Raw genomic sequence first — 19,552 nt, forward strand, 5'->3', positions numbered from 1 at the left:
TTCAAGGCTATCCCCTTGACATGCAAGCTTTCTTCTTTTACACATACATACATTTACACATACCTAGCAGCCTTAAAAACCAGACCTATAAAAATCATGCCTAGCATTAGAAAGCAAGATGTATATGCAAGGTCAGGGGTTGACTGGGTAACGCAAATAGGGAAAACCATTAAATTATCCTTGGGAAAAAATTCTGTCCAAACTTGTGTGTTCCCAAAACTTACTGCCAGAGCAATATGAGTCAAATTCAAGGCTTCTGAGGGAGCATCTATACTTGGCAACTATGATTGAGGGAAATGCATTTTACTACCTGAAATGCTCTCCAGCCCACTCACTGTTTAGGGGCGGCTAGGTTGCGCAGTGAGTAAAGTGCCGGCCCTGGAGTCAGGAGGACCTGAGTTTGGTTCTGGCCTCAGACACTTAACAACCACACAAAAAACCAGCCGTGTAACCTTGGGCAAGTTACTTAACCCCAATTGCCCTCCAAAGGGCAAAAAAGTAAAATAAAATAAAAAGATTTCACTGTTTAGTCACCATTGGGAGACATTAAAGTATGTTTTGTTTATGGTCCTCTAATGAGTTTCTATTCTTATTACATTATGATCTGTAAAGAATATATTAATTATTTCTACCCTTTTACTTTTGTTTGCAGTATCTCTGTGCTCTAGTACATGGTTATTTTTTTAAAAGTTCAGTGTAGTACAGAGAATTGTTTATTCTTTTACTCTCCCATTTGAAAAACAACATAAATCTTTTAGCTCTAGTTTCTCCAGAAACTTGTTGTTTCATGTTTTCCCTTATATCTGATTTATCCCAAACTGACAGAATACTGAAGTCTTATGTCACTGTTGTATTACTGTCTATGTCTTCTTGAAGCTCAAATAACGTTTCTTTGGTGAAGGCATTTGGAGCTTCTAAGTTCATTACTAATATTGGTTTGTTATCTGTGGTTTCTTTCAGCATGATAATTTCTTTGTTTCTCCTTTTTAATTTTTTTTAATATTTGTTTTTGTTTTGTCTGATAGTATGATGGCAACAGCTACTTTTTTGGATTCACTTGAATCATGGCAAATTTTTTTCCATCTCCCCCTAGTTTTATTTTGTGTATGCCTTTGTTTTTTAAATTATGGGATTTTTTTGCTTTTTTTTTTTTGGAGGGGGGAAAGCTGGGCAGTTGGGGTTAAGTGACTTACCCAAGGTCACGCAGCTAGCAAGTGTCTGAGGCTGGATTTGAACTCAGGTCCTCCTGACTCCAGGGCCTGTGCTATATTCACTGCACCACCTAGCCACCTAGCCACCTCCTAAATGTGTTTTTTTTATAAACAATAGAATGTAGCATTTTATTTTCTTATCCAATCTATATAATCCATTCACATTTAAGTTATAAGAATTTATGTTTCCCTCCATCTCAAAAATTGGACTTTTTTCAAATTATGATTTTCCCTCTCTTCTGTTATAAACAGTATAGTTATACCTTCTACATCACAAGGGTTAGGGGTGTGACATCCTGGTGATCTGGAAAATCCACATAAAATTTTTTGGCCCTCTCTTTGTACCAGAGAAATCTGAATTTTTTTTCTTTTTATTTTATGGGGTGTTTACAATACCTTATTGTAAAATTTGAATTAAGTACTTGGTCATAGGCTCTGTGTCATCTGCTGGCCTTCACATCTCGTCTGCAACTTTGGCAAAATTCCCTAAAAATTTTCAACTTAATTTCTTATACCATCCTGTGATTTATTGAAACCACAATGGGGAAAGTTGCAGCATGGAAGGAATAACAATATAATGTTCATTTAATTAAATCTTTTTTGAACCCTATTCCCACTGGCCCTTCACCCTGATCCTCTCTTCTCATTCTCTAAACCCTTTAGGGTTTCATTTATTAGTTCCTTTCTTCTACTTTAATGTGGTTATATATTTCTACCTACAATTTTTTACTGTCAGTTAAGTTGATTCCTCCTTCCTTCTAACTTAGTTTTTTGCACCTTTTTTAAAAAAGAATTTCTTTCACTGTCTTCATTATCCAGCTTTCTCTAGACCCTCATTCTCTGATTTATGACATACCCTATAATCTTCTGATATTTCTCTTTTCTTTGAATTCTTCATACAATCAAAACTTCCAAGATATCCATTCTAGACTTGGCCCTCTAGGTGCTTACTGCCACTGCCTTGTGAGGGCTAATCCCATGGATTCCTCTTTTTCATTGTGTCTTTCAGAGCAGTTTCAGTTATGCAGGGGTCAAAGAGTACACTGTGCCATGGTAAGGCACCTCCCTCCCACTGATCTATACCTTCTCATTGACAATTTTTCCCCCCACACCTGCCTGTAAATCTCCCTGGATCCATGCTTTCCTACTCTTCTGGGAGCCAGTTGCCCCCAGAGATTCCAACTCCACCCCTCTATCCCCAAGAGAAGTAGACTTTTCAGGCAACAAAATCCCTACACTTCACCCAGAGTAGATTCCTTGTCTCTCTTTACCCACTGGAACATTCATTTTCCCCCTCCTCCTCACCCACTCCCCTCTAGGCTCTTCTCTTTCTGAGACTACAGAGGTCACCTTCCTGTCATTGCTAGTCCTTGATTTGACCCCAGTGCATCACTTCTCTGTATCTTCCTGATCCTCTCCCCCAACCTTCCCTGTACCCTCCCATAAAACAAGCATTCACCTGTAGTGTATTCACCTGTGTGTCTCCAGCTTCTGTCCATAATGATCCCTGCCCATTTCTTTCACTGATGGCCTCTCCAAGATTTTGCCATCATCCCTAATTGTGTACAATTAAGAAGTCACTGGTCTTTCTTTTCTCACTCTGTTGGCTATGGCTACATTTATTCATTCCTCTTATATTTCTGTTTTTGGGGATGTTTGAAAAGCAAATAATCTATTTTTGTTCTAGTCTTCTTCCTAAAAATGCTTCAAACTCTTCATTATTATTTAATGTTAATTTTTTTTCTATGTGATTAGGGTCAGATTTGCAGAATTAGTCATCCTGGGCAGCATCCTGAGTTCAAGTGTACCTTGGAACCCATTATTCCATTCCCTCCATTTCCTAGTGTGTCTAAAATAGTCTTCTTTCGTTTGTATTTAAAGATCTTTACCAAGATGGTTTGCAGAAATTGTTTCTGAATTGAACTGTTAATAACCACTATTAGAATTTGCAGCCTTGGGTGTTGTTTGTTTTTCTGGAGGCAACCCATAAATTCTTTTTTTTTCATTTTTCAAATGCTTTATTAACTTCTGATTTACATCATTCATTTCCACCAGATTTTGAGTTACAAATTTTCTCCCTGTTTTTCCCCTACCCATCACTCCAAAATAGCAGTCCCACAGGATTATTCCCTCCTCCAATCTGCTCTCTCCCATACCTCTTCCCATACCCCCTTCGACTTTTGTAGTAGGGCAGGTGGATCTTTATGCCCCAGTGCCTATATAACTTATTTCCCAATTACATGTAAAATATTATTAATAATAGTGTATGTATTTAATATATATATTAAACATTTGATTTTAAAGCTTTGAATTCCAGATTCATTCACTTCCTCCCTTGTCACCCACTCTTACTGGGAAGATAAGCAGTTCAGTATAGGTTGTACATGTATAGGTAATGCAAAACCTTACCATAGTAGATATATTGTAAAAGACTGACTATATTTCCCTCCCTCCTATCCCACCTCCCACTTGTTCTGTTCTCTACTTTGATCCCTTCCCTTTTCAAAAGTGGGTGTTTCCAACTTCCCTCCCCGCCAGCTTACCCTCCCTTCCAACAACCCCACTCTCATCCCCTTCCCCCCACTCCTGTAGGGTGAGATAACTTATTTAGTGTGTCCCCCCCCCAGCCAAATTCAATGAGACTAAGGTTGACCCATGCCCTTTTGCCTTCCTATTCTTCCCCTCCATTGTACCTGTTTTCCCTTGCCTCTTCTATATGAGATAGTTTAACCCATTCTGTCTCTCCTCATCTCTTCTCATTATATTCCTCTCTCACCTCTTGATTTCACCTTTTAAATATTATCCCTTCCTATTAAATTAGTCCTGTGCCCTCTGTCTATGTATATCTGTGCACATATATACACACATTCACATATGTATTCATACACCCATATATGCTCTGATATAGACATATAGACATATATATTCCCTTCAACTATTTTCACACTGAGAAAAGTTTCATAAGTTACAATTATCATTTTTCCATGTAGGAATGTTAATAGTTCAAGTCTGATAATTTGCTTATGATTTCTTTTCCCTGTTTAGCTTCTTTTGCTTCTTGTATCTGAATGTCAAATTTTCTATTCAACTCTGTTTTTGTCATCAAGAATGTTTGAAAGTCCTCTATTCCACTAAATGACCATATTTTCCCCTCAAACATGATACTCATTTTTGCTGGGCAGGTGATTCTTGGTTTTAATCCCAGCTCCTTTGACCTCCGGAATATCGTATTCCAAGCCCTTCAATCCCTCAGTGTAGAAGCTGTCAGATCCTGTGTTATCCTGATTGTGTTTCCACAATATTCAAATTGTTTCTTCCTGGCTGCTTGTAATATTCTCTGCTTGATCTGGGAACTCTGGAACCTGGCTATAATATTCCTAGGAGTTTTCTTTTTGGGACCTTTTTCAGGAGGTGATCAGTGGATTCTTTTAACCTCTATTTTGCCCTCTGGTTCTAAAACATCAGGGCAGTTTTCCTTGAGAATTTCTTGGAGGATGATTTCTAGGTTATTTATTTGATCATGGCTTTCAGGTAGTCCAATAATTTTTAAATTCTCTCTCCTGGATCTATTTTCCAGGTCAGTTGTTTTTCCCATGAGATATTTCACATTGCCTTCTGTTCTTTCATTTGTTTGGATCTGTTTAACAGCATCTTTATTTCTCATAAAGTCACTAGCTTCCATTTGCCCCAGTCTAATTCTGAAGAAATGATTCTCCTCAGTGAGCTTTTGAGATTCTTTTTCCATCTGGCAACTTCAGCTTTTTAAGGCATTCTTCTCCTCATTGCCTTTTTGAGCCTCTTTTGCCATTTGAGTTAGTCTGTTTTTTAAGGTGTTATTTTCCTCAGGCTGTTGACTCTCATTTCATAATTTTCTTGCATCATTCTCATTTCTCTTCTCAATTTTTCCTCCACTTCTCTTACGTGCTTCTTATGGTCCTCTATGGCCTGTAACCCACTCCTATTTTTCTTGGAAGCTTTTGGTGCAGGAGTTCTGACTTCACTATCTTCCTCTTGTTCCATGCTTTGCTCCTTTTTGTCCCCAAAATAGGAGTCTAATGTTGGATTGCTTTGCTTGGTTTGCTTCCTTTGCCTGCTCATTTTGCCACCCAATTACTTGACTTTTGGGCTTTTTGCCACAGTAGGACTCTGCCACCAGACAGGGGAGCTTCATTCCAAATGCTGGGGTTTTCTCAGCTGCTGGAGATATTAGTTGGGTGCCCTCTCTGAAGCCTCCACACGCTCTGGCAAGCTTGTCACACACCCCAGGACTTCTACCCTAGACCACAATCCAGATCCAAGCAAGTTAAAGCAAAAGTGATTACCCCTCAGACTGGTCGTTTGGTGCCCCTACAAACTGCATGCCAGGAACTGAAGCTGCCACATGGTGGCGGCAGCCCTCAGTGGCTTCTCGCCCCAGAGGCAGTGCCGACACACTTCCAGCTACTGGGTCCCAAAGTCCACACTGCACAGACCTCTTACTTTGTCCTTAGCATCTATGTGTTGATAATTCTGGAACTCCACAGGTGCTGGTGATCTGGAGTCCCTCCAGCTGGTGGTTGGTCAGGCCTGGGGCTAATACCTCTGGCTCACTCGGGGCTGGGGTCAATTCCCAGAGCACTGCGCTGGCCTATTCCTGCCGGCATGCTGGACTGTCCTCAGTGGGAGGTTAGCTTCCCTGTGTCATTTTGTGGGTTCTTTCCCCATAAATTCTTTCAATTGAAATTTTATTTTTTATGTTCAGAAGTTCTGGGCGGTTCCCTTTTATTATTTCCTCCATTATGGTGTTAAAGACTTTTTGTCCTGTTATGTTCTTCTAGGAGACCTGTGATGCTTAGGTGGTCTCTATGCATCCTGTGTTCAAGATCCATATGTTTTGCCTGCATAGTGAGCCTATTTCCTTTTAATGTTCTTTTTTACTTCTCTTTTCCTAGATTGTCTTTCACTTCTGTGTATTTGCATTCCCAATCTTTTGTTCTCTCTTTTGTTTCTTTGATGAGGCTTGCCCTTGCAGTTTCAAGGTTTCCTCTTCTGCTCATTATTTTTGGCTGTGCAAGACAGAAATTCTTCTCTTGTAAGTTTCATTTGTCTTTTAAACTACTCAGGAGCTGCATGTTATGGTTCCATGTTCTCAAATTCCAAAGGGTGCTCTATCTCATCAACTGCTGAATCATTTCCCTTCATTTTATAGTATTTATTCATAGATGTTTGAATTCATGTACTAGAGCTAGAAACCATATTTCCTTCTGTTGTTCTTTTTCCCATTTTATTTTTCTGTTTCTGTTCAAGGTCTTTGGGATGTCTTCATATTGGAATCTTTGGTACTTTCAGTCTTCCCAACTGCCCCCTTTATTTTCCTTATTTTTCATTTTGGACTCTCCCCTCTGGTTGTGATTTCTTTGAGGTCTGGATCTCAAAACACCATAGTCTCCTCCCAAACTGGGCAGTTCATAGTTCACCAGCCTAAGTCTCTGATTTTTGGGTGGTCAGAAATGGCCCCAACAAGGTTCTGTACTTTTCCCTCAGGCTCGGTTTTCCTTCAGACATTTGGTAGACTGCTGCCCAGCTCCCTGTACACACAGTGTCCTATGCTGGTAACCTGTCCCACTCCTTCTGTTCCCAGCACTAGCAGTTCAAATACTACTTTCCCCAGCACCACAGTTCAGAGTTATTGACATTTCAGAGTTCTGCAACATTAGTACTTCCAGGTTACAGTCTCTGGCAGGCTCTTTGCTCCTGAAGACCTATGGCCAAGTTGAAGCTGAAAAAAACATCCTCATCCTGGACCCAAGGTGTCTGTGGCCCTGAAAAGAGAGAGGAGGCACTAGGATATAGGAGTTGGGTTTTGATATAAGCTTGTGTCTTGAGTTTGTTAGTGTAGCATGGAAGGTAGGAGAGGAATACTAAGTGAGACCAGGATCAGTGAGTGTCAGTTCCTGGGTTTGGGTTATTTTTTTTTAATCTTGGTTTGAATTCTTGGTTTCCTAGACCATAGAAGCAGCTGAAGTCGCTTTATCTTTGGTGCATAATTTCTGTTTCGGAGAGGTTTGAGAGAGGACAAAGAGGATCAGAGAAAATAGATAGTGTGCCATATTTTTGTTTATATGAAAGGATATCATGTGATATCCTTTGTTTCACACTTTATCATTTCTCCTAGGCATATTAATATTCATTACCTAAATCAACAACACTTTATCCTTTCCAAGTATCCTTTCCAAGAAATGAATTTGTGTCACTCCTGTTTAATGAAGGACTTCTTTATCATTTGAAAATGAAAACCTGTAGCATCTGTCAAGCTATTAGACCTGGAAAGACAATGCATCACCTTACACTGAACTTTTCTTGGTGGGTAAACAGGCTGGTAGGAATTTTATTAGGCTGAAAATGTTTAGATAGATTTTGAATGTTTATATTAAAAGGTGTTTAATATGCAGGGATACAGTTTCCTCCCAAACTGTGTCCTTTGGCCCATTTCTTCATTTTCCTTTTATCAGATACCTTTCATATTGTCCCATTTTTTTGTGTGTGTGCTGCAATTCCACTACTGACCTTAGGGTTAAAACCCTAAACAAAAAGAATTTTCATTTGGGAAAAATTAGGATGAAGGAATCTGCTTCCACACATAACTATATACCTATGGCTCATCTTTAAATGGAAAACAAAATTCAGCCTAAGTCCTTTAACTTCTCTAATCTCCTGAGAGAGTCATTGAGTTGAATTCCTCAGTTTCCTGTTTACCCTTTCTAATAGTAAAAAGAAAGGAATATCAGGACAGGGTTTTTTTTTTGTCTCTTAGGGAAATACCTTATAAATCTCTTAACAGAATATCCTTCCCTGATTCTTTAATCCATAATAAACCAAATACAGAGAACAAATATATATTTAACTTGGACCTAGTTTCACTACAAATACTAGTGTTGTCATCACTTGCTGCCAATTTAAGCTACATAAGTTCATTATTATTTGCAATTTGCTGTAAGGATCTTGGGCATAGCCTTTCCTAGAAAAGATGAACCTTAAGTCCTGCTTTTGAACCAAGCACTAACAATTAGCATCAGACAAAGCTTTGCTAAGCTCCATATTCAGGGTTCTTTGATCCAGAAGTGACTGAAACATTTAGGTATCTTTCTCATTTTATTCTAGCTTCCTTTAGACTATATAGGTTAAATCACTGTGCTTCTGGAAACAGTGGTAGATTTGTACTTTGTCTGCAGCTATGCCCTTAATCTCCTTCCAGTGAAGGGGGTCAGGTCCAGTCATAAATGTCTTGTCACTCATGCAGTCAGAGATGGGGACATATTCTATAATGCCTGGATTAAAAAAAAAATTTCAGGTGGTTAGGTGGCGCAATGAATGGCCCTGGAGTCAGGAGTACCTGAGTTCAAATCTGGCCTCAGACACGTAACACAAAAACTAGCCATGTGACCTTGGGCAAGTCACTTAACCTCAATTGCCCTCCAAACTAAAACAAAAAAAAATTTCAGCCTCCCTGTCAGCTCACTAGCTTAACTATAAATTGGATCATTCCTGAATCCATCTCTCAAAAACCTCTATGTTGGAGATTTTCTGAACTGCTCTGATTCCTACACCTATTTAATACCCATTTCATCTCCATGGCATCCTATACAGGCTTTAAGTAATGAGAAAAAGTTTCTGTTAGTGGTTTTGTTTTTTGTGTTTTTATAATCACTGACTCATCTCCCCACTTTTACTCCCTTTTGAAAACATACAGAAAACTTTAACAGTTTCTTTCTGATCCTACTCTTTGCAATAACAAACTAAGGGATGCAGGAATGGTCTAGAGTTAAGAGGCTCAAGTCCTTGTCCTGGCCTGACTCATTCATTGTATGACTTGGGCCACTTCTTTGTGCTTCATTTTCTCATTCAAGAGGTGATGGTGATAATACCTCATCAAGATATTCTGAGGCCTTTTCACACTTCCAAGGAGAACTATAGAAAATAAAAGAAATCCAGTAAAAGATCACCAGCCATCCAGGAACTTACATGCAGGAAATAAGGCCAATATGTGAGAACTGAGTTACTGAGAGGAGGCCTTGCCAGAATTAAGCAAGCTGTTGTCTCTGAACAGCCTTGGGAAGAAAGGCTGGTTCAGACTGAATAGCTAGCATGCATGACACTGGGAGAAAATGACTGGCTTATATTCTGGACAAATTATAAATACAGTTCTTTGCCCTTGGTTCTGACAAATCCATTGGTTACACCTCAGTAGTTTTGTATTGGCTTAGTGAAAGGGAAAGAATTTTTTCCTAAATAAAATTGCCACTAATACCTGTAGGGTCAGAATCTCCACTTTAAATGAAAAGGGTCAGAGACTCATTTCAAGTCCAAACACCTTTCTGTTTTCATCAAGAATTATTGCCTAACTTTCATACTTTCTTCACAAATTGCTCTATTGTGTCACTATTTTTTATCTGAAATTATATCTCAACAGTATCATTACATAAGATTATGACTAAGTTAGCTGGTGAATGAAGTAAGAAAAAAGCTGTTTCTTTTTCTTAATTAGTAAATGAAACCTAGTCTCTCTCAACCCTGGCCTAGGAAGGGAATAACCATTACTTTCTATGTAGCAGTATAATCCAGTTGAGAATAACACAGCATTTATTGTTCATTTGTTTCAGTCATGCCTTACTCTTAGTGACCCCATTTGAGATTTTCTTAGTAAAAGCACAGGAATGGTTTGCTATTTCCTTCTCTAGTTCATTTTACAGATGAGGAAACTGAGGTAAACAGGGTTAAGTGACTTGCCCAGGGTCACACAGATAGTAAATATCTGAAGCCAGATTTGAAATCAGGAAAATGAGTCAGGTCTAGCATTCTATCTACTGTGCCACTTAGCTACCCTAAACACAGAATACTAATGGTATTAAAATGTTCTTCTCTACCTTCTATGTCTAACTGATCTGTGTAGTCTGAATCATTCACCTAATCTCTGCTCTGTTGATAAAGCTTAATGAAGTGTCATGGTAAACCCTGATGATCCTGTTTGGGATCATTTCCAAGGTCCTGTGCCCTCACTCTCCTATGAGCCCTGGTTCATGGAACTGATTCCTTTTCTCCCAATCCATCTTCCCCTTTACCCCTTGCCTAGAAGGGAAAAAGTCCCGTTCAAGGCCTTCATCAGTTTTTAGCTTTTTTCTAGTGAGTCACCATGGGGGTCTTCTCATAGTGCCTGAATATCAATGTTGCTTATGCTTAGGATTTGTCCTAGAAGAAGTATAACACTAAGAATTGTACATGTTTATAGACATCCAAAGAACTAAGTGGACACGAGGTATATTAAATTCAAATATCCATAGCCATTCACTTTGTCAAAAGTAAAATGCCATTCCCATGTTTCCCATTGATATTTCACCAAATGGGTAAGATGGTTTCCCATCTCTGAATCATGTGGGCCTTTTTATGCAAGATGCATTCTAGATACAGGATCTTTAAAGTTCATATGGTTTACAAGTGGAGGCATGTTGCCACTTTATAAATGTCTAAGGTTTTCCCTCTCTCCACTGTATTGATTTGGTTTTAAAGTGTTATGTGTATATGTGAATTTTTAATGAAAACAAGATTAATGTAAATAACCCTTTAAGGAACAGACTCTAAATCTGTTATGTGTACAACCAATGGACTTTACTGGTGCTGAAGAAATACTAATAAACCCAAAAAGGAGAGCATCCTTAAACTGATGCCTCTGTTAACAGGATTTAACTGTCAGTCTCTAACCTGAGAATGACAGAACAGCAGACCAGAGACAAAGTGCCAGTAATCAGGTAGCTATTTAATTAATTAGTTTCACTATAAGGAATAGATTTGCAAATCAGGAATTCTCCTGATCAGAATTTCCCCTTGCTAAAGACAGATATTATATACATAAATCATAATGGAAAGAGAAGGGGTAAGGTGGATTACAAACAATTGTTTCCTAGGGCCAAAGTGGTTTCCCATAACAAACCCACATTTGAAAGACAATACAACAATTCTGGAGTCCTGGGAGAACAATATTGCTCAAATCTTTGGGGTTGTTAACTTTGGTGAGTCACAGGAACAGAGTTCTATGCCAGGAGCAAATTCTGCAGTCTTTTATATGCTTCACTTAAAGTACACAGGCACAAGAATGTAGTGGTTGTGGGAGTGTTGTCAAGGGTTTGATTGATCATTTTAAGCTAAATTGTTAATTCTGACTCCCAAGCCAGAGAGGCAGCTTTTGAAAGATCTAAATTATTAGTATATTCATTACACATATCATATCGATTGTTATGAAAATCATAATTCTCTTTATACCTCTTAACTCTCCCTATTTAGGACACTTCATGGTTTCTCAGTAAATGGAGACCTCCATATCAACAGTCAGTTCTTCCCTTATTTTGTTTTCATTTGCATATCATATTTTTGGAACATCAGTATCTAAAGCTTAATGTGCTTCTTCAGAATCTCTATTCCCTGTTGGCTACTACCTCTCTGAGGCCAGAAGAAAGGAACTGTGGGTGTTTTCTTGGGGAATTTTTTTCAGTCAAGAACCCTAAACTGAGGTAAGTCGTTGAGAGGGAGGCCCTAATCCCACTTTATGCCTAAATACACTTTGCCTCCACCACAAATAATACCCAAAGTGATTGTAAAGCTTAATCTGTTCTCAGCAAGATCTATGTTAAAGGAATTTCTAGCTAGAGACATGTTTTTTTTTCCTTTTTTGAAGGGGGAAGGCAAGGCAGTTGGGATTAAGTGACTTGCCCAAGGTCACATGGCTAGTAAGTGTATGAGGCCAGATTTGAACTCAGGTCCTTCTGACTCCACGGTTGGTGCTCTATTCACTGTGCCACCTAGCCGCCCCCAGAGACATGTTTAATGTTTAGAGTGCATGAATACCACGGTCAGAAACTCATGATCACATGTCCAATTCTACCAACAGCACTTTGTTCTTACAGATTCCTTTTCTCCCCCCACAAAATGCTTTCCAAAGCTGTAATGATTTTAATAGTTGCCTTTTGCTCAGCACCTGACAGGCAGGACAGAGAAAGCTCCATACATATTTTGGGACTGATGTACTCTTTACTTGACCCCACTATAATACTCCCTATGAATGTATGAACTCTGAGCTACTTCTCTAGTTAGTTGTGGAGTTAAAGAAGCTGACTTTGAATTCAGACATTACTACACTACTTACTACCTATATAGCGTTGGACAAGTCACTTTGAATTTGTAAATCTATAAAATTAAGACATTGGCCAGGATAATCCTTACAGCTCACCAACGAAGCTATGACTGCCCCACCCCCAAGTATGTGTATATACTTGCTTCAGGATAGGATTTGGTGTTTTAAGGTGGCTAGGAAGAGACCCTAGGAAGAAAAGGGGTGGTCTATTGGAGCCTGAAGGGGAGGAGCTTGTAGGGAATAAGGTTGATGCCTTTGAGGCACAGAGCTGTGTGTTGGATAAGGCATCTCTACTGGAGTCCTACAAAAGGGAAGATGAGTAGAATACATTGATATACCTAAAGAAGTGAGTTGTCTATGGGAAGGTATGCCTTAGAGATGGGGAGCATTATGTAAAGGGGAGTCAACTGATGCCTTGGGTGAAAGGGACTTTATATATATATGAGGTAGGGGCAAAGGTACAGCAGACCTGAAGCCCCGTCATGACCTTAGTTAGTGGTTTATGGATCTAAGGGGTAAAACAGAAGGGGAATTCTTTCCTACTGAAGAAAGCAGTTCAGACTCTGTCTCATGTTTTCTTTGGTAAGGGGAGGAAATCACTCTGACTAGTGGCCCTAATCACAGACTTGGTCAATATCCATATATCCAAGAGGTAGAAGAAACACTCTCATTGAAGCATGAGTCCTTGCATTTGAGTCCTGAATCATGGCACAGTGCTTATCAGGATTTGGGGGCAGGTGCCTGGCTAACTAGTCCCAAGCTTGATAGACACTTCAATGAACTGAGGAGATAGGGATGAGGAATTCCCTATCACTAAAGCATATCATTCAGAGACCTGACTCTTGAGTCCTCCAGGGAGGGGGAAGAGGCGGTGAAGCTTCAGGTCCCCATTCCTCCTACGGAGCTGCAGCTTTCAGGAACCTTAGTCACAGCTTTAATCAGTTGGCTAATGAACTTGTGGCCCAGGCTTGGCTTGTTACCCATCTATTAAGTTCAGTTGGATTCTGTTAGGAAGAGACTACTCTAAGAGAAATTACAGGAAGTTTTATTAGTGGCACATTGACACCAGAACCAGAATCAGTGTATGTGACAGTAGTTCAGAGGAAAGTGGTACAGTAAAGGTGAAACTTAATGGGGAGAGGGAAGAAGAAAAGGGCAGTGCTTCTATACAGGGGATTGGGTGATCTTTGTTGGTTGGAGGAAGTGATCTCATCATCTCCCAAAAGTGAGACTGTCTCTGACTATTTGAATGGGGTTTTAATAGGGTTTTTCTAATGTATTCTCCCAAATCTTATGGGTAGGACATTCTCTCTCAGCCTCAGCAAGTATAGGGCTGTCTTGAGCATCTTAATGATGATTGATCTTATCTCTAGATACAGAATAGGTGAATACCCAATGTTCTAACTTCTAGTCATCTTGACAGTGATGGTCTTATGCCAAGTGTGGCAGGTAAAAGATAAAACGACTGAGGAAACCAGGGTTTAAGCTAAGACCATATTAAGTTATTAAGCAAAGTATGCCAATTGCCCAACAAATCAGTAACAGTAGCCTTCAACAGCTTTGGCACTGGACCCCAAATATAGGGAAAGACAGACTTTTATGCATTAACACTAATCAAATAAGACCAATTAATTTTTTAAAATTAGGTTATTTTATTTCTAATTGGAGGGGAAAATTAAGGACTTTCCAAGTTGGGAGAGAGAGAGCAAAACAGGTGCAATTTGATGAAATCAGAAAAAAGAGGTATCCCACTCCCCACAAGTGTCTATATCAAAGGAACATGGAAACAGTAACTGATTAATCAGTATGGAACCATTTTAGTTCTCCATAGGACTAGTGCTTAACTGCCTCCCTCAGGATTCTATGGGTAACCCTAAGTAGTTGAGGGATGTCTACCTAATAATGCTCTATTGTTCATAAGCACTCAGCAGTGTGAAGGTATTAGTTATCAATTGATATCAATTAGACAATGAGATATAAATAGATTTTAGAAAAGGGTATTTAGAATTAGGCATGCAACTAAAAAAGCTAGAAAAAAGAACAAATTAAAACCCCTCAATTAAATATTAAATTAGAAATTCTGAAAATCAAAGGAGAGATTAATAAAATTGAAATTAAAGAAACTATTGAACTAATAAATAAAACTAAGCTGGTTTTATGGGGGAAAAACAATAAAAATAGATAAACTTTTGGTTAATTTAATTTTTAAGAAAGAGAAAGAAAACCAAATTACCAGTGCCAAAAATGAAAAGGGTGAATTCACCACCAATGAAGAGGAAATTAAAACAATAATTAGGAGCTATTTTGCTCAATTGTGTGCAAATAAATCTGGCAATCTAAGTGAAATGGCTGAATATTTACAAACCATAAATTGCCCAGATTAACAGAGGAGGAAATAAAATAAATAACCCCATTTCAGAAAAAGAAATTAAGCAAGGCATCAATTAACTCCCTAAGAAAAAATCCCTAGGGCCAAATGAATTTACAATTGAATTCTACCAAACATTTTTTTAAAATTGATTACAATACTATATAAACTATTTGGAAAAATAAATGGAGTCCTACCAAATTCTTTTTATGACACAAATATGGTACTAATAACTAAACTAGAAAGAGCCAAAACAGAGAAAGAAAATTATAGATGAATTTTTCTAATGAATATAGATGCAAAAAATTTAAATAAGATATTAGCAAAGAGATTACAGCAACTTATCATGAGGATAATACACTATGACCAGGCGGGGTTTATACCAGGAATGCAGGGTTGGTTCAGTATTAGGAAAACTATCAGCATAATTGACAATATCAATAACAAAATTAACAAATCATATGATTATCTCAATAGATGCAGGAAAAGCTTTTTGACAAAATACAGCAACCATTACTATTAAAAACACTAGAGAACATAGGAATAAATGGAGTTTTCCTTAAAATGAGAAGTAGTATCTATCTAAAACCATCAACAAGCATTATATGTAATGGGGGTAAGTTAAAATCATTTCCAGTAATTTCAGGGGTGAAGCAAAGATAACCATTATCACCACTATTATTTAATATTATACTAAAAATGTTAGCTTTAGCAATAAGAGAAGAAAAAAATTGAAGGAATTAGAATAAGCAATGAAGAAACAAAGTTATCACTCTTTGCAGATGATATTAAGGCATACTTAGAAAATCCTAGAGAATCAACTAAAAAAAAAACACTTAAAATAAATAGCAACTTCAGCAAAGTTGCAGGATATAAAATAAACCCACATAAATCAACGGCATTTCTATATATTGCTAACAAAGCCCAACAGCAAGAGATAGAAAGAGAAATTCCATTTAAAGTAACTGTAGACAATATAATATATTTGGGATTCTGCCCATTGAGACAAACCTGGGGAACTAGATGAAGACAATTACAAAACACTTTTCATACAAATAAAGTCAGATCTAAATAATTGGAAAAATAACAGTTGCTCACAATGACAATTCTAAGTTCATTTACTTATTCAGTGCCATATCAATCAAACAACCAAAAATTATTTTATAGAGCTTGAAAAAATAATAACAAAATTCATCAGGAAGAACAAAATATCCAGAATATCAAGAGAATTAGTGAAAAAAATGCAAAAGAAAATGGCCTAGCCATACCAGATCTAAAACTATATCATAAAGCAGCAGTCATCAAAACTACCTGGTGCTGGCTAAGAAATAGAGTAGTGGATCAGTGAAATAGGTTAAGTAGACAAGACATTATTATGTTAATTAGAAATTAGCTAATGACTACAATATTCTATTGTTTATATACCCAAAGACTAGCTTGTGGGATAAGAACTCACTATTTGATAAAACTGCTGGGAAAACTGGAAAATAGTATGGCAGAAACTAGGCATAGACTAACACCTTATACCACATACCAAGATGAAGTCAAAATTGGTACAGGATTTAAACATAAAGGGATCACCTAAAGCAAATTAGAAGAGCAAGGAGTGGTTTAGCTGTGAGATATATGGAGAAGGGAAGAATCTGTGACCAAAGAAGAGATAGAGAACATTATGAAATGCAAAATGGACATTTTTGATTACATTAAAATAAAAAGGTTTTGCACCCAAAAAACCAATGCAATCAAGATTAGAAGGAGAGCAGGAAACTGGGAAACAATCTTTACAGCAAATGTGTCTGATAAAGGTCTCATTTCTAAAATATATAGAGAATTGAGTCAAATTTGTTAAGAACACACGTCACTCCATAATTGATAAATGTTCAAAGGATATGAACAAGCAGTTTTCAGATGATGAAATTAAAGATATCTATAAGCATATGAAATATGATCTAAATAACTATTGATTAGAGAAATACAACTTAAAACAACTCTGAGGTAATACTTCATACCTATCAGATTGGCTAATATGACAAAACAGGAAAATGATAAATGTTGGAGAAGATGTGGGGAAAATAAAACACAAATGCATTGTTAGTGGAGTTGTGAACCAATTCGACCATTCTGGAGAACTATTTGGAACTATGCCCAATGGACTATAAAACTGTGCATACCCTTTGATCTAACTACCACTATTAGGTCTGTATTCCAAAGAGATCATAAAACAGGGAAAAGGACCCACAGATACAAAAATATTTATAGCAGCTCCTTTTGTGGTAGCCAAGAATTGAAAACTAAGGGGATGCCCATCAATCGAGGAATGGCTGAACAAGTTGTGGTATATGAATGTACTGGAATACTATTGTTCTATAAGAAATGATGAGCCAGATAGATTTCAGAGAAGCCTGGAAAGATTTACTTGAACTGGCACTGAGTGAAGTGACCAGAACCAGGAGAACATTGTACACAGTGACAGCAACATTGTGCAATGACCAACTTTGATAGACTTAGTTTTTCTCAGCAACACAATGATCTAAAACAATTCCAAAAAACTCATGATGGAAAATGCTAACCACATTCAGAGAAAGAACTGTGGAGTCTAAATGCAGATGAAGCATACTATTTTCTCTTTTTTCTTTTTTTCTCGTGGTTTTTCCCTTTCTGATTCTTCTTTCACAACATGGCTAATGTGGAAATGTTTAATATGATTCTACATGTATAGTTTATATCAGGTTGCATGCTGTCTTGGGAGAGGGAGGGGGAGAGCAGTGGAAAAAAATTTGGAACTTAAAATCTTTTAAAAGTGAATGTTGACCACTCACCATGGCTGCCTTAGTCTGGGGCATCTGGGAGCGTGAGGAGTCAGTATTGTTCCACAGAAGTATCAGGCAGAGTGATAAATCTGGTATATGGGATGACACAGCATTGATAAAAGCATATAGCAAAGCTGTGGCATCATTTAAGAATGCTTTAAAGAATGGTGAAATTGGGGTGGCTAGGAGGCGCAGTGAGTAAAGCACGGCCCCAGAATCAGGAGGACCAGAGTTCGGTTCCGGCCTCAGACACTTAACACCCACACAAAATAACTAGCCATGTAACCTTGGGCAAGTTACTTAACCCCAATTGCCCTCCAAAAAAAAAAAAGGTGAAATTTCTGAAGCTTCAGTCAAACAAAAAAGTGGTAGACTAAAAAGAAAAAATGTCAAGAACAGAAACAAGAAAAAAAGTAACCCAGCCCCATTGAAACAGGAGAAAGTTGGTAAGGCTTATTGTGTAGTTTGAAGTCTGAAGAGGGCAACATATATCCAGCTACTATTGCATCATCTGATCCGAAGAGGGACAAGTGTTATAGTTTATGCTGGCTATGGAAATAAAGAACAGAATGTGTCAGATCTTCTTCCAAACATCAAAGGAGTTCCTGATGAGGAACCTATTCATCAAAATGAAAATGAAAGTCAAAGTCAGTATTCAACAGATGAAAATGAAAAGTCCTCCACATCACCTGGAAGCAAATAGAATCGTATCAAATCCAAAGCTATTCATTAGAATTCTTATTTCCCTCTTCCACCACCACTTCCTCTCCCTGGGCAAACCTGGACTGAAATTCAGTGGTCCACCATTTTTCCTCACAGACTGGTCCCCACCATTTCCTTTAGGACCACCACTGATTCCTCCACCACCTTCCATTGTCTCCCAGTTCTCCTGAATATACTGATACTTTGGGAAGTATGTTAATATCCTGGTACATAATGGCTATTATTACTATCTGGGCTTAAAACAACATCAAAAAGAAGAAAGGCATTAGCACTTCAATTAAGGAGTACAGATCTCTCTAAAGGAGAGTGGCATTTTATCCTGTCCTGTTTATGATGAACGAAGTTGGGAGGGTTTTCTACCACTAAGAAGACTGAACTGGAGAGCACAACCCATTGTATAGTTGTTTAATACTTTCTAATGTACACAGGTTTTTAATTTCTTAATCAGCAAAGTATATTTATAAAAAAGGATGTTTGAATAGTTGAACAAAATAGTGAGAATGTGAAAGTCCTGAATGTTGAAAACTCTTGTTCAACTTCATCATTAATGTCAATGAAGCTTTACTTATGAAATTTTTTAAAAGTGACTGTTGAAAACTAAAAAGTAAATAAATTTTTTAAAAAGAGAGAACATCTTTTATTTATTATTATTTTTTATTTATTTTTAGTTTTCAATATTCATTTCCACAAGATTTTGAGTTATAAATTTTCTCCCCATCTCTACCCTACTCCCCACCCCAAGATAGTGAGCCTACTGAATACCCCTTCCCCCAATCTTTTCTCTCTTCTATCCTCCCCCATTCTCCCCCTAACTTTCTTGTAGGGCAAGATGGGTTTCTATACCCCATTCCCTATATATCTTATTTCCCGGTTGCATGTAAAAAATAGTTTTTTGACATTTGTTTTTAAAACTTTGAGTTCCAGATTCTTTCCCTTCTTCCCTCCTCACTCATCCTCACTGGGAAGACAAGCAATTCAATATAGATTGTACATGTGTAGTTATGCAAAATGTTTCCATAGTAGTTATATTGTGAAAGGCTGACTATATTTCCCTCCATCCTATCCTGCCCTCCACTTATTCTATTTTCTCCTTTGACCCTGTCCCTTTTCAAAAGTGTGTGCTCCTAACTACCCTCTCCTCCAATCTGCCCTCCCTTCTATCATACTCCCTCTAAGAGAACATTTTAAAGGGGTATTTAAAGTAGTAAGAACATAGGGGCGGCTAGGTGGCGAAGTGAGTAGAGTAGTGGCCCTGGAGTCAAGAGGACCTGAGTTCAAA

The 19,552-nt window shown here is 37.9% G+C and overlaps 1 pseudogene; it reads left to right on the forward strand.

Annotated features, from left to right (window-relative positions):
* The first annotated feature begins 17,081 nt into the window (after positions 1–17,081).
* LOC138173683 (survival of motor neuron protein-like) lies at positions 17,082–18,624 on the forward strand (annotated as a pseudogene).
* Positions 18,625–19,552: the final 928 nt, after the last annotated feature.

The sequence above is a fragment of the Petaurus breviceps genome, unplaced genomic scaffold, assembly GCF_028583685.1.
Source record: "Petaurus breviceps papuanus isolate PSGF00001 unplaced genomic scaffold, PetGlider_PUasm1.0 64, whole genome shotgun sequence".
Classification (NCBI taxonomy): Eukaryota; Metazoa; Chordata; class Mammalia; order Diprotodontia; family Petauridae; genus Petaurus; species Petaurus breviceps.